At 32.7% G+C, this 13,049-nt stretch overlaps 1 long non-coding RNA gene across 1 annotated transcript; it reads left to right on the top strand.

The window, feature by feature from the left end:
- Nucleotides 1-3,812: 3,812 nt before the first annotated feature.
- On the top strand, nt 3,813-12,322 carry LOC142174715 (uncharacterized). The gene is made up of 3 exons (XR_012703749.1): nt 3,813-4,435; nt 8,801-9,116; nt 12,086-12,322. It is a non-coding gene; the product is annotated as an uncharacterized LOC142174715 (long non-coding RNA).
- Nucleotides 12,323-13,049: the final 727 nt, after the last annotated feature.

Here is a 13,049-nt window from a genome sequence, read left to right as displayed (position 1 = left end):
TCTCTAATTTCTTGCTTAACAGAATCCGGAACACTTGGACATTCTTTGACATCTCTAAAACCACCAATTAAATGTCTCTTGTGATGATGTATTCTACCGTTATAAATTTTTTGACAAAAGATACATTGCATTTTTGTGTTAGTACTACCAATTGCAACTCCTTCGCCCAAGTTGGATCTCTTTTTTGGCTTGATGCTATTGAATAATAAGAATGAATTTACTACAATCAACAATCCAAAAAAAAGAATAATTAAGGATACGAACCAGAACAGTGAAAGAATAGAAAATAACAAAAAACAGAGCACACAGAGAAAACATAGCATAAATTAGGGCAGAAGAACAGAGCAATAAAAACTGAAAAAAATAGAAAGAATAAGAGAAATGGGAGTCAAATAGTTAACTGAAAAAAATCAGAAGAAGAAGAAGAAGAAGAAACTTACCCGTCGAACAATGTAGTCGTCGCTTGCAGCAGAGTATTTGCGTAAGTGTATTTGCGAAGTTATTTTTTTTAAAACCCTAGCAGATGCCTGGACCTCGCTTAAGCGAGCTTTTCTGTGCTTTTTTCATCGCCTCGCTTCTCGCTTTTTAGGGTAAAGCGTGCGCTTATTCATGTGAGTCGCGGTTTAGGGCAGAAAAGCGCAGGGCAGTCGCCTCACCTCACTTCTGCGCTTTAAGCGAGAAACGTGCACTTTTAATAACACTGATATGACTGGGGGTCACTTCATACCTTTTGCAGAAGGCAATAATGATCGGGTCTAAGGGACCCAACATGAAGAGGTAAGTGTAAACACCTAAAAAAAACCTCCATATGGGTGGTAATTGATTCCTCAGGCGAGGGCACTACCACTTATTTATCGACCCAGTTACAATCCTCTTTGACCTTGAAGAGGAGATCATCGGTGATTGTATATATATATCCCGAGACCGGCTCACATCGACTCGGTATCGAGGAAGTTTTTTCTATCTTGAAATCAGCACCGATCAGCCACCCTCCTGGAACGAACTCTTCAGGGAGTGGCTCCGCCGCAATCCTATCGCCGACAGGCCATGATGAAGAAACTTTTTCTTTCTGTGGAAGAGTCTTACAAGTTTTCGCCATTTTAAAGCAAAGATGAAGAAAAGGATATTAAGAAGGTACGCTTAGTTGCCGCAAAAGGTTCAAGAAATCTTGGCACAAAAGTTGGAGAGTGAAGAGATTCTTAAAGAACAAGAGTAGAAGAAGCTTTTGAACATAAAGTTTGAATGAATGAAAGTTGGGATATTTATAGTTTACTAATGAATGTTCAAAACCACACATTTAATGCCTTGGAGACTGGACCGACGGGACGTTTCAACGACTTTTTGTCGCTTGCGTCATGATCTATCGGAGCGAGGTTCGGAAGTTCATATCGTTTCTCGTCATCTTCTCTCCGAAAAACGAGGGGACTTTCTGTATACGGTCAAAACTGGGTTCGTCCATTGTTTGACAAATCTAGGCTGAAACATGGCAGGTCAAAGCTTGAGCTCGGGTTATATCGAACCAAGATGTAAAATTAGATCGTCGAGTTTGTGACCCAGAGACCGAGCAAGATCGAGGGAAACTTACCGAGCCAAATAACGGAAAGCCGAAATATCTGCAATTGGTCAAGGATCACGGCGAAAATCTCGGCATGTATCAAGAAGAGGCCGATTAATTAGCAAATCATGAGATTTTTACCTTGTATAGAATTATACCAAAAGTAGAACACCCCTACTATACAAAGGGGGGTTCAGATCATTTGTAGGATACATTATAACACACACAAAAGAAAGCAATATACTAATCATTTCTAGTTCTTCTCACCTTGTCGTTCAGTTCTAACACTAGTTGAGATATTTCTTGACTCGAGGGTGATCAAAGTCAGAGGCTGTTCAATTTTGTGGTTTGCATTTATTTTCTTACCGTTAATTTCAATATTAATGTGTCTTCTTAATTTGTATCAAGTTATATCACATATCCTTAAAATCGCGTACAAATTCAATTATTATCCAATTTGAAAGGTAAACAAGGTTTAATCACCACATTAAACTCTCCACAATTATAGACATCATTTAGTTTGCTTCATTTATTTTTCTCTTAAAATAATATCTGCATAACTTATGTTGAAATTTACTTATTATTTATATAAGATATAATATAATATAAGAATATAGATGCTAAAAAAATTATCTAAAAAAGTAAAAATAAAAAATAAAATTTTTGCATTTTAATCCCCGCATTATAATTCATGAATTACTAATTTTCGGTATTATTAACTCTTGTATTATTAATCCTGCATAACTTGTCTTCGAACAAATGACCCTTAGAGTAAATAATCTATAAAGTTTACGCTTTAGTGAAAATTTATATAAATACATTATTGGTAGAGGGACGTATATTTTGATACATTAAAAAAAGCAGATGTTCATAGAAAAAGGATAAAGTAATTTATTTTCTAATATTTATTATTTTTCTATCCAACACATTTTTTTGGGGTTAACATAACAAAACAATCGAAAATACCAATACAAATCTTCTCAGTTCTCACTATAATTCAAAAATCAATTCATTTAAAACGACGCAAACATGGCAAAGAAACAAACAACACTGCATCGTTTTCTAATCTCCTAAGTAAGTGATGAATATTATCTATCTATATCTATATCTATATCTATATCTATTTATATTTATTCTATATTATATTAAAAGCATGAAGGCCCTTAGCGAAATGTCGTTCGCCTTTTATACCCTTAAAAATATATTTTTACACCGAACAAAATAGTAATCTAAGTTATCTTCCTAATATTTTTGGACTTTAAAATCATTTAAAATACTAATTATTAAATCTTTCCTTATTAAAAACTCCTAATATTTTGGACTATTAATCCCACTCGCACAATGACACTGCCCAAAAGACACAGTTTGTTTCGACATCCAATTCTAATTCTTCTCTTGTATACGAGAGGTATGGAAACCAATTACTACTTTTCTCATGATACGTTCATAACTTCATGTCCACTACATCACATAGGTATCTTCTTCTTTCTCTTTATTTTTGTTTTTGGCTTTTTTAACCATTTGCCATCTTATTTTTTTTATTACTTTGATGCTTGATTTTAATTAGTGTTCAATTTTTCGTTAGTGTCCTGCTTTACATAACATCTTATTTTTCTTGTTTTGATTTCCCAACATCTCGCTAGGTCAGTTATGGATTCGACTTGGAGAAAGTAAGCATAATCCGTATATAACTTAAAACGAGTTGCATTCTTTGATTTTTATAGATTTAACGATGTTGATTGATTTTTATTTTCTATATGATTTTTTGGATCTTCTTTGTGCTATTTAGGATAATGATTTACTTTAAAATCAGTTGCATTAGTTGTTGAGGACCCTATGTTTTATAATAGAATCAGTAATTATCTCTCAAAATGTATATGCACCAACTTTGAGAATTATATTGAACTAATTTAACTAATTATTTATTAAACGTAGTTTTGTTGTTATATTTTCCTTGAACAATACATATTCAATTTTTATAAATACATCAAGTGCAACATAATTAGCCTAAAATATTTGTAACATTTAAATCAATAAACATGTATCTGTGAGCATCTAATTTTTGACCATGCTTGAATTTTTTTAACTCCTTCACATCATTTAGCACGAACCTTACCACTAACACAATTATTCCTTCACAACTCACATTTCCACTATATCTTACTAATACAAACACACACAACAAAAAAGTCAAAAAAAGAAGGAGGAAAGTAGGGGACAATAAAAGGAAAATGAGCGTGTGAAAAGAGGATGAGTGCATCATCTTGCATCCTAAATAACCCAGCTGTAAAGCTCATGAAGAACTGGTCACTTTCGACAAACAAAGTCAAAAAAAAAGCAGCCATCACACTCCATTTTTTCCGCCATAAAAGCAGCCATGTAAAGCTCCTCTTAAAAAAAAAAAAGAGGGACAACTCAAACTTCGACCCCAGAGGCCAAAAAAGAGCAGGGAAATTTGCTGCGAAATTGCTGAAAAAAACAGCAAAAAGGCAGCCAAAAGTCGCCCAAAACCCACCCAAACCAGCTGGAAATTCAAGCTCCAAAAGACAGCGAAACAATCCTCAAACCCAGCAAAAAATTCGTCCATGTCCAGCACCCTTTTTCAACCCATTAACACAGCTCTAAAATCAGCCAAAAACCAGTCGCAACAGCGCTAAAACAACAGCAGAGATCAGCTGCTAACAACCCCGAAAATCAGCTCTAATGCTACCCAAAGCCAAGCCTAAAATACCCCTGAAATAGGTCTGACACTTCTCCACTTTCAGTCAATTTCGTGCTTTCGACAATGTTGTGCCATTGGAGGTTCCCGGTGGCGGTCGTCGCTCTTGGTTTGGTTGTTTAGTACCAGCAATTTTAAAGTTTGGATTCAATCAATACAAGGTATATTTTTACACCAATTTTTAATATGTTATTTGTTTCTTTGTCTTTTAGCCATGTGTTTATTTTAGTTTTTTTCAAATGTGATGATTGTTTGTTTTCTTGTCTTTTATCAACTTAATGCCCTGAATCAGTAGATCTAATGAATTAAACATATGTAAAAATGTTTGTCGTTTTAAAAACATAAGCAATTTTGTTAAAATATATTTAGATTAGGTGAGATGGTGGGATTTATCGGCACTGGACTAATACAGATTTGGACTTAATTGAAAAGAGGCTTAAGACATGTAATTCCTTTAAGTGACTTTGGCCAAACAATCTTAGTAATAATCAAGTGTCATTAGTTGTGTATGCGTATGCGTGACATAGATTTTGACGCACCAAAAGAGTATATGTACGTGTGATTCGTTTCAAGATTTTGTAATCAAGTAATTAAAAGTGGTAAAATATAAAATAAACATAGGTCCTAAAATGAGTAATTACATAATATAAGCCAAATATAGTCAATAAAGCGACCGTGCTAGAACCACGGGACTCGGGTAATGCCTTACACCTTCTCCCCGTTCAACAGAATTCCTTATCCGGACTTTATTTTTGCTGACCAATAGTAAAAGAGTCAAACCTTCCTTTGAATTGGGATTCAAATAAAAGGTGACTTGGAACACCGACAAAAATCAATTCCAAGTGGTGACCCTGTAAATAAAATAATCCCTATTTCAAATTGTCACTTTAATTGGAAAAACTCTTTAACCCACAATCCATAACCCACATTATCTTTTGGAGGGGTAAAAGGGGGTGTGACAGTATCGACTGATTTAAATAGACATTTTTGGAATAGGTGGTGTGTGCGCATTATCATTTGTTACTAACATACATTTCCTAAAAATAATTATGTAATTTTTATAAAATTTATACTTGTTGAGACGAAGTAATCTATATGCTATATTAAAAGCACGAAATTAATTTGATGTAAATATTTGATGCGAATAAAAAAGATTTAATATGATGAAAAAAGGACTGGAATGTGTTTATCTCACAATATCAAATTCACATATCAAGCCAATCTTGTAATAATAACTTTTTCCTTTAGTTTTTATTTTATAGTGCAAAAATATTTCTTACAATATTTATTTATGTGATTTTTAAAAAGTTTATATTTTTTAGTATGATATACACGCGCAACAAGCGTACTCCAAAACTAGTTATTATAAAAGTACGAATAATTTATGCTAAATATTGAACGATCAAAATATCCTTGAAATATTGATCGACTTTTATAACCTTAAATATTTATATAATTTGAGAACATAAATGTAAATCACCTAAGCCTAGAATTATTTTCCCATTCAAACTACACATAGGACGTTACACAAAGTTGACGAGGCTAACCTATCCGTATATTAGTTCAGTTAGTTATTTAGACAAGGAGACTGAAAAATCCCATTTTACCGCACTTTGGGATATAAATCCCATATGGTGTAGAAGTTTAATTCCAAAGTCATGGCTTAAACGTTTGTTTATATAAGGCTTTTGCCTAAGATTTTCAATGAAATAAGCGTAAATTGCCATTCCCCACACTCAAACGTTTGATTCCTTTTTGGATACTAATAATCTGAACGTTTGAAGGAATTCAGGCCATGTTAATCTATTATGTATCTATCGATCTATCTATTTATTTATATATTTATTTTATTTTATTGTAAAAGCATGAATGTTCCATACTAAATTTTGAACAACAAAAATATTCTAAAAATATTAATAAGCTTTTACATCTTTGAAATTAAATTATTTCTTTAAAAGAGATTATTCCATATTGGATAGAATGGTAATATTTAAGATTTACCGTGGATACTCACAAGGATTCAAATTCTTCTATTAAATATAACTTCAAATAGGATTCAATATTATTCTATTATTAGAAGTATGACTCAATGTCATATTTAAAGAAACTCTATATAAAATTTATGACAAAATTACAGAATAATGCAGGGAGAAATTCAAAAATAGCCAGATTTATAACTGGTCGTTCAAAAATAGCCCAGTTTCAAAAGTAATCGAAATTTAGCCACTTTTCATGTAAAGATAAATCTGAGCGAAAACACTGTTAAAACCCGGAAAATACGCCAGTATATTATGCTGGAGTTCCATCATAAGTATACTTGAACTCCAACATATTATACTGGAGTTCCAGGATAAATATGTTGGAACTCCAGCATAATATGATGGAGTTCCAGCATAAGTACACTAGAACTCCAGCATAATATACTGGAGTTCCAGCAAGCATACCGGTCTCTGTTTTTGCAGCAAAATAGTGGCTATTTTTCATTGACTTAGTAAACGTTGGCTATTTTTGAATGACCAGGCCGAAAACTGGTTATACCGTGCTATTTTTACAATAATGCACTCCATAAGTTGATCTTGCACTATTTTAGCCCAGTTACAAGTTTGCAAATGTGTAGCCAAATATCAATAAGATCGTTTCTTTTCCCATTCCCTCTAATTATAACAACCCCATTTATTCTTATCTACCCCTATTGTAGCTCTCTCCTCATTTTTCACCCATAAATATTTAATTTATTTAATTAATGAAAAAGAATCATATGCAAAACAAAACTGAAAACAAAAATCAGCTCCCCATTCAGTCAACATTCATTCGTGCCTTCTTCCATAACCAATACTTCTCTGATGTTTTTTTAATTTTGTATATCTTCAAGTTTATACATACCTATCACAACTGCAAAATGCAAAAACAGACACGAGAAACCTAAAATCTCATCTCCTTTAATACTAATCTTGTTAAATTTCGATTATGATTTTGTGAGAAATTTGGAGTGTGTATTGTTTGAACTTATTAGAAATAGTTTAAATAGATTGTATACAAAGTTTGAAACTATTTGCTAGAGATTTGGACTAGTTTTATACAACAATTGCAAGTGAAAATTGTACAAAAATTTCGTCAACGGTGCTTATACACTTTTATACAATGTTATACACTTTTATACAAAGAGGTACATTATGTATATAGTTGTATAAAAGTGTATAAAAATGTATAATCACAGAGTGAAAATATTCTTGATACACTATGTATATAGGTGTATAAGAAGAACAAAATGCGAGAAATTCACCAAATACCTGTAAATAATGTATCAACCTTGGATATAATAGTGTATAAATTGTGTTTATACACTATTATATACTATTTATATAATATTATACATTATTATACAAATGAATCCTATCAATGGAGCTTCACGTGTTCTTCTTCTTCCTTGGACATCCTCTGAAATTTAACTCAAATATAGCCTAAATCTACTCCAAATCACTTGAAATTTAAGTTTTGAACTTATCTTGATGATTCCAATCAATTGAGACAACACTCATTCCAAACAACTAACAAATCGAAAAACTCAATTTCTGAAATCGAATCTTCGAACCACCTGTAATGGTGACTTTTATTTTTCAGATCCTTAGTTAACCATTGAAATCTGAAAAAGAATTGAAGGAGAATAACAATAGTAGAGAAATTTTGTGGTGCAAAGGCTGACATGGGAAGGAGAATAAGAACGAAGAAAAAGAGGAACGAAGAAAAAAGGGGAACGCAGAAATAAGGGGTGGGCTAACCGGTGAAAAATAATTTTCAGGTTATGTACAACCTGGGCTACATTGGATAAGGGCTTCAAACATGGGTCATTTTTTTATGGGTTGTTCGGCCAAGTGACTAGGGACGTAAATGGAAAAATTTCATATTAAAACAACGGGGCTGCCTCCTTTTCAACTTTATAGCCCAAATTTCAATTTACAATTGAATAGCCCAAAAATTAGAGGCTCATATTCGAAAAAGGGGCGTTATTTTCGTTTTTGGGGAGTAAGAAGCGGGATTTTCTTTGTTTCAGCTGGATTTTCTCTGATTCTTTTCAATCTTCTTCCCCAAATACTACAAAAATGAGATCTTGCGATCAATGCAGCCCCAAACACCCTAGAATTTCTTTTTCATCTCGAATTTCTTCAATTTTTTTTGCTACAAATCAGCGCAATTCTCATTTTTGGCTGCAATTTTGATTTTAATTTTTTGTTCGATGGAGCTTTTTCCCGTTTACGTTCTTCATAGTGGTGAATGGGAAGAAAATAAGTTTATCAATTTCGTCAGCGATTGTGTAATAATCGAGTCGACATTCAGCTACAACAATTTAGTTGCAGCTATTTCGGAACAGATTAGGATCAATAGTGAGTTAAACACAATAGAGATTAACTTTCTCCCAAATGATGGTTTGCAACCGATTCTGATATACAATGATACAGGTGTAAAAGTGTATATCGAATTAAAGAAGAAAAGCTTGAATTTCACTGAATATCCCTTGTTTGTGACAGTGAAAGAGATTTATGATAATCGTTTGGTTGCTACAAGTTCCAGTTATTTGGTTGCTACAAGTTCAAGTTGTTTGGTTGTTACAAGTTCCAATTCTATAGATGTATCCACAATTGATAGCACTGAGATTATGCATGATATCGAATTGATTGAAAACACGAAACTTAGTGAAAACACGGGTATAATAGATAATATGTTGAACGAATTTGTTGAGGAGGATCAAGTTTATAAAGATAAAGAGACAGTCATGAATGTGATGAAGAACTTGGCTGTACGCGAGAGGTTCCAATTCAAGGTGAAGAGATCTAATGCAACAAGGTATGTCATTAATTGTATATGTTGTTATATATATGTATAAATATGTATAAATTAGTATATATTTGTATATAGGTATTAAAATTAGTATATATGTAGTTATGTTTTTGTATACAAGTGTATTTAGAAGTTGAATGATCTTTAATCCTAGGTATCACCTTATGTGTATGTGTGAGAACGTGATTTTTGCCTTACGAAAACTACTCCAAAATAAATCAAAAATAAAATAAATTTCTTTTATTGTGCAATTTTTGAATTTGCGTGATGTTTGTTAAATATTTGTCTTATATCCGTAAATATTTACGTTGCCATAATAAAATGAAAAATAAAATAAAATACATGTTGCATGCATATCTAGGATTTAATTATGCATTGATTCAAAATAAAATCACAAAAATATGCATTTTGTTCTATTTTAAATATTCCACTGTGTGATTAATATTGTTTAGAAGTTAAAATTGTTTTATAATTAAAATTAGAAATTTAAATTAGAAAAATAAAAAATAAATTGAAAAATAAAAAAAATATCGGACCTGGATTAAAATCCAGGCCCAAAACCAAGTTACCCCCCCTCAGCCCAATCCAGGCAGCCCAGATCCGGTCTTATTCAAACGAGTCAAAATGACATCGTTTGGTCGTAGTTTATCAGTGACCGTTGGATCAAAGCCGACCAACGGCTGAGATCCCACGAACCTAACCCGTAATCATTACCCGATCCGATACCCGGTTCAACCCGTCCCCCCAGCTTAAACCAAACGACATCATTTGGTTAAGTGGATAAATCCTGACCTTTCATTCTACTAGATCTAACGGTCAGCATCAACCCACCCCGTCCCTATATAAGTCCAAACCCCTACCCCGGCCCCCTAACTTAACACCCCCCTCTCCACTGTTCATCATCGTCTTCCTCAAACAAACCCCTAACCCTAGCCGCCCTAACATCCCCACCGCCTGAAACCCGGCGGCAACAACGCCGCCGGTCACCAAAATAACACCCCAGAACCCCACTGAACACCCTCTATCCGAATATGTTATCCGCTTGGCTCGAATCTCCCTGAAGGTTCTCGAATCTTCATTTGAAGATTCGAGCCAAGCTCAGATCTAAACCAAACAGCCCCTAGTTAACACCATAGCACCCCCTAGCATGCCTCGTTATGGATCTAGTGTTGGTTTGGTTCGAATCCCCTCAGAACTCTTCGAATCTTCTTTTGAAGGTTCGAATCAAAAATGAATTCACTCAGATCCCGTTCAAATTAACACCAAATCACCCTTAGGCTTCCCTCACCCTTGTGTCATCATTGGTTTGATTCGAATCTACCCAGAAGTGTTCGGATTTAAAATTCAAGATCTGAAACCCTAAATTTTCCAAGATTGGAATCTTTTTCAATTCAGACGAAAGATTGAGGTTTAATCGACCTTAGTCAAAGTATTTTCAGTTGAAAATACTTCGACTAAGGTCTGTTTGATTTCAAAAAGCCCGAACCCAAGTTGAGTTTGAGTCCGGTTGAATTTGAAGGTTCAGAGGTAATTTTTCTGTTTCTTATGTGTATTCTACATGTATTCTATGTTTGTTTCATTAGTCTGTTTAATTTTTCATAATTTTCTAGTCAATTTTGTTATACTGTCTCATACTCGTCTATTTGATCAGAATTATACTATTGTTTCTGTTGTTTATGAGTGTTTATAATATGTGTAATCGACTCGATTAAGTTCGTCGATTAGTTGTTTTGTAAATTCTTATTGCCATTAATGCTGTTTGTAATACCTTGTTTATCTGTTTGGAATTGATTATTATCATTGAAATCAGTCAATTAGTTCTTCCCAATTAATTGATTCTCGTTTAATAAGCAGAAAGTTTGTCAATGGTGTGTATATGTTGATTTCTGAACATTGAGTTTCAGGGCATTGTCAGTATATTGACAATGCTCCTGTGTTTGTTTAATTTTGTTCAAAGTTAAAGTTCAGTTTGAATTATTATACTGAATTCAGTGTAATGTTATTGTGATGTTAAGTTTGAATTCAAGCTTACAAGGGTTAGGTAGATACAATTATCTTAAGAATTTGTCTAGGATTGGTTCTAGCTGTTTAAATCAGAAGGATAATTAAGCCTGGACAGATTTTAAAATCTGTTTTGTAATAGATTCTGAATTTTAGGGCAGTAATAACAGTGATTACAGCAAGATTTCAGGGGCATTTCTGGGGTAAAATAGTGAAGGTAATCTGATAATAATAGTGAGCTGAAAGTGGAATGTTAGTGGCTATAGTTTAAGATAATAATGGGGAACAAAGGGTAATGAGGCTGCTTAAAATCAGGATAAGATCATTTAAAGTATTCAAAAGCAGTTTTTAATGGAACTTTCTGATTTTAAAAGAAGAAAAGGGTCCAGCCAGCACTTAAAAAGAAAGGGACAGACCTGTATAAATACAGGAAGCCAACAGATTTTAAGAGGTCAGATTTTGAATACAAATTTTGAAGAAAGATAGAGATCAGATTTTAAGAGGGAATTGAGAGAGAGAAAAATCTGATTTAAAAGGCAGATTTTGAAGAGAAAAAAAAATACAGATACATTTGAGAAAAACAGAAAGAAAGGAAGAAATAGAAATAGAATCAGAAACAGAAATCAGATTATTTTGTAAGAAGAGGAAAGAGAGGAAGAAAACAGAAAAAGAAACAAAAAGAGAATATCCACACACACACAAAATCTGAAACAGATACAAATGCAGAAACAGAAAATTAGGAATGTGAATTTGAAATAGGAAAGAAACTGAAATCTGAAAAATGTTATTCTAGAATCTGTCCGTTGTTTGTTTGTGGATATTGTTCAGTTTGAATCTGAAATTTTTCCTCAAGTTTCTGTCACTGTTCATCTGGGTTAACGGGTCTTGTTCAGACTTGCTGTATACTGCTATTCTGCTGAATTTGTTACTGCTGCTACTGCTGAAATCTTAACTCCTTCTTCCTTCATTGCCAGGTACATATCTTTTAAAACCTATGTTGTGAAGGGTTTCAACATGACAATAAATAAAGTTTGAATTGTAATAGTATCTTCTATTCATTTGAGCTCTTTAGTTAAAAATTCAGCTTTGTTTCATGATTAAATAAGTAGTATATGTTGACGGGATGACTGTAAGTTAAATGTCATTTCTTGAAGTTTGTATAAGTGTTGTAATAAGGTTAATTTCTAAATTTTCATTAAAGGAGGTTATAATTAAGTTGTCAAGGTAGGGAATAGGGCATGAATGTTGGCCATTATTTAAATTTTTTTTGGTGTTGTTAGCTAAGTAAAGAGTAATGTAGAAATATCAAGAAAACTACACTAGTAACATTTATTGTTAAATAAGATTAAAATGGTGTTGGTGGTGTTTTTCATGTATAAGATAATAGATGCGTGTATAACCATTGGCGAAAAGTGATATGATATAGCTTGTTACGATGTTTACGACATACAGTTAGGTTGCATGTAAGGCAATTTTATTGAATCAGCTTGTATAATAATTCTTTTCTTATCAACTTGATGCCTATTTACCCTCATAAATAAATTAACCAAACAATTAGGCCTATTAGATTAAAAGCAAGTATATGAGAATGAAATGAGGTGTACAAGCATAAATTGCAATACTTTATATCAATGGTAAGTAGAAATAGAATTTGCACTAAATAAAAATAATAAAAATTCTTCAAAAAATAGTTCTTCCCTTCATAAATCATTCTTGTTAGTTTCATATACAATTCATTCTTTGGCATATATATATATTGTATTTGCTAAAAACAGTATTAATCATATTTTTATTCTTTTCTTTGAATCAGAATAGTGTGGATGAATATAATTTATACTCGAAAATTATAATCGACGGGCAATATTTAATAAATTGTGAATCCTTTAAAAAAAAAAATTAAAGGCATCCTAAAAATGTGAATTCCTCAGGATTTTCATA

The sequence above is a fragment of the Nicotiana tabacum genome, chromosome 20 (genome assembly GCF_000715075.1).
Source record: "Nicotiana tabacum cultivar K326 chromosome 20, ASM71507v2, whole genome shotgun sequence".
Taxonomy (NCBI): Eukaryota; Viridiplantae; Streptophyta; class Magnoliopsida; order Solanales; family Solanaceae; genus Nicotiana; species Nicotiana tabacum.
The sequence above is the reverse complement of the archived record's forward strand: the minus strand, read 5'-3'. Positions and strand labels throughout refer to the sequence as shown.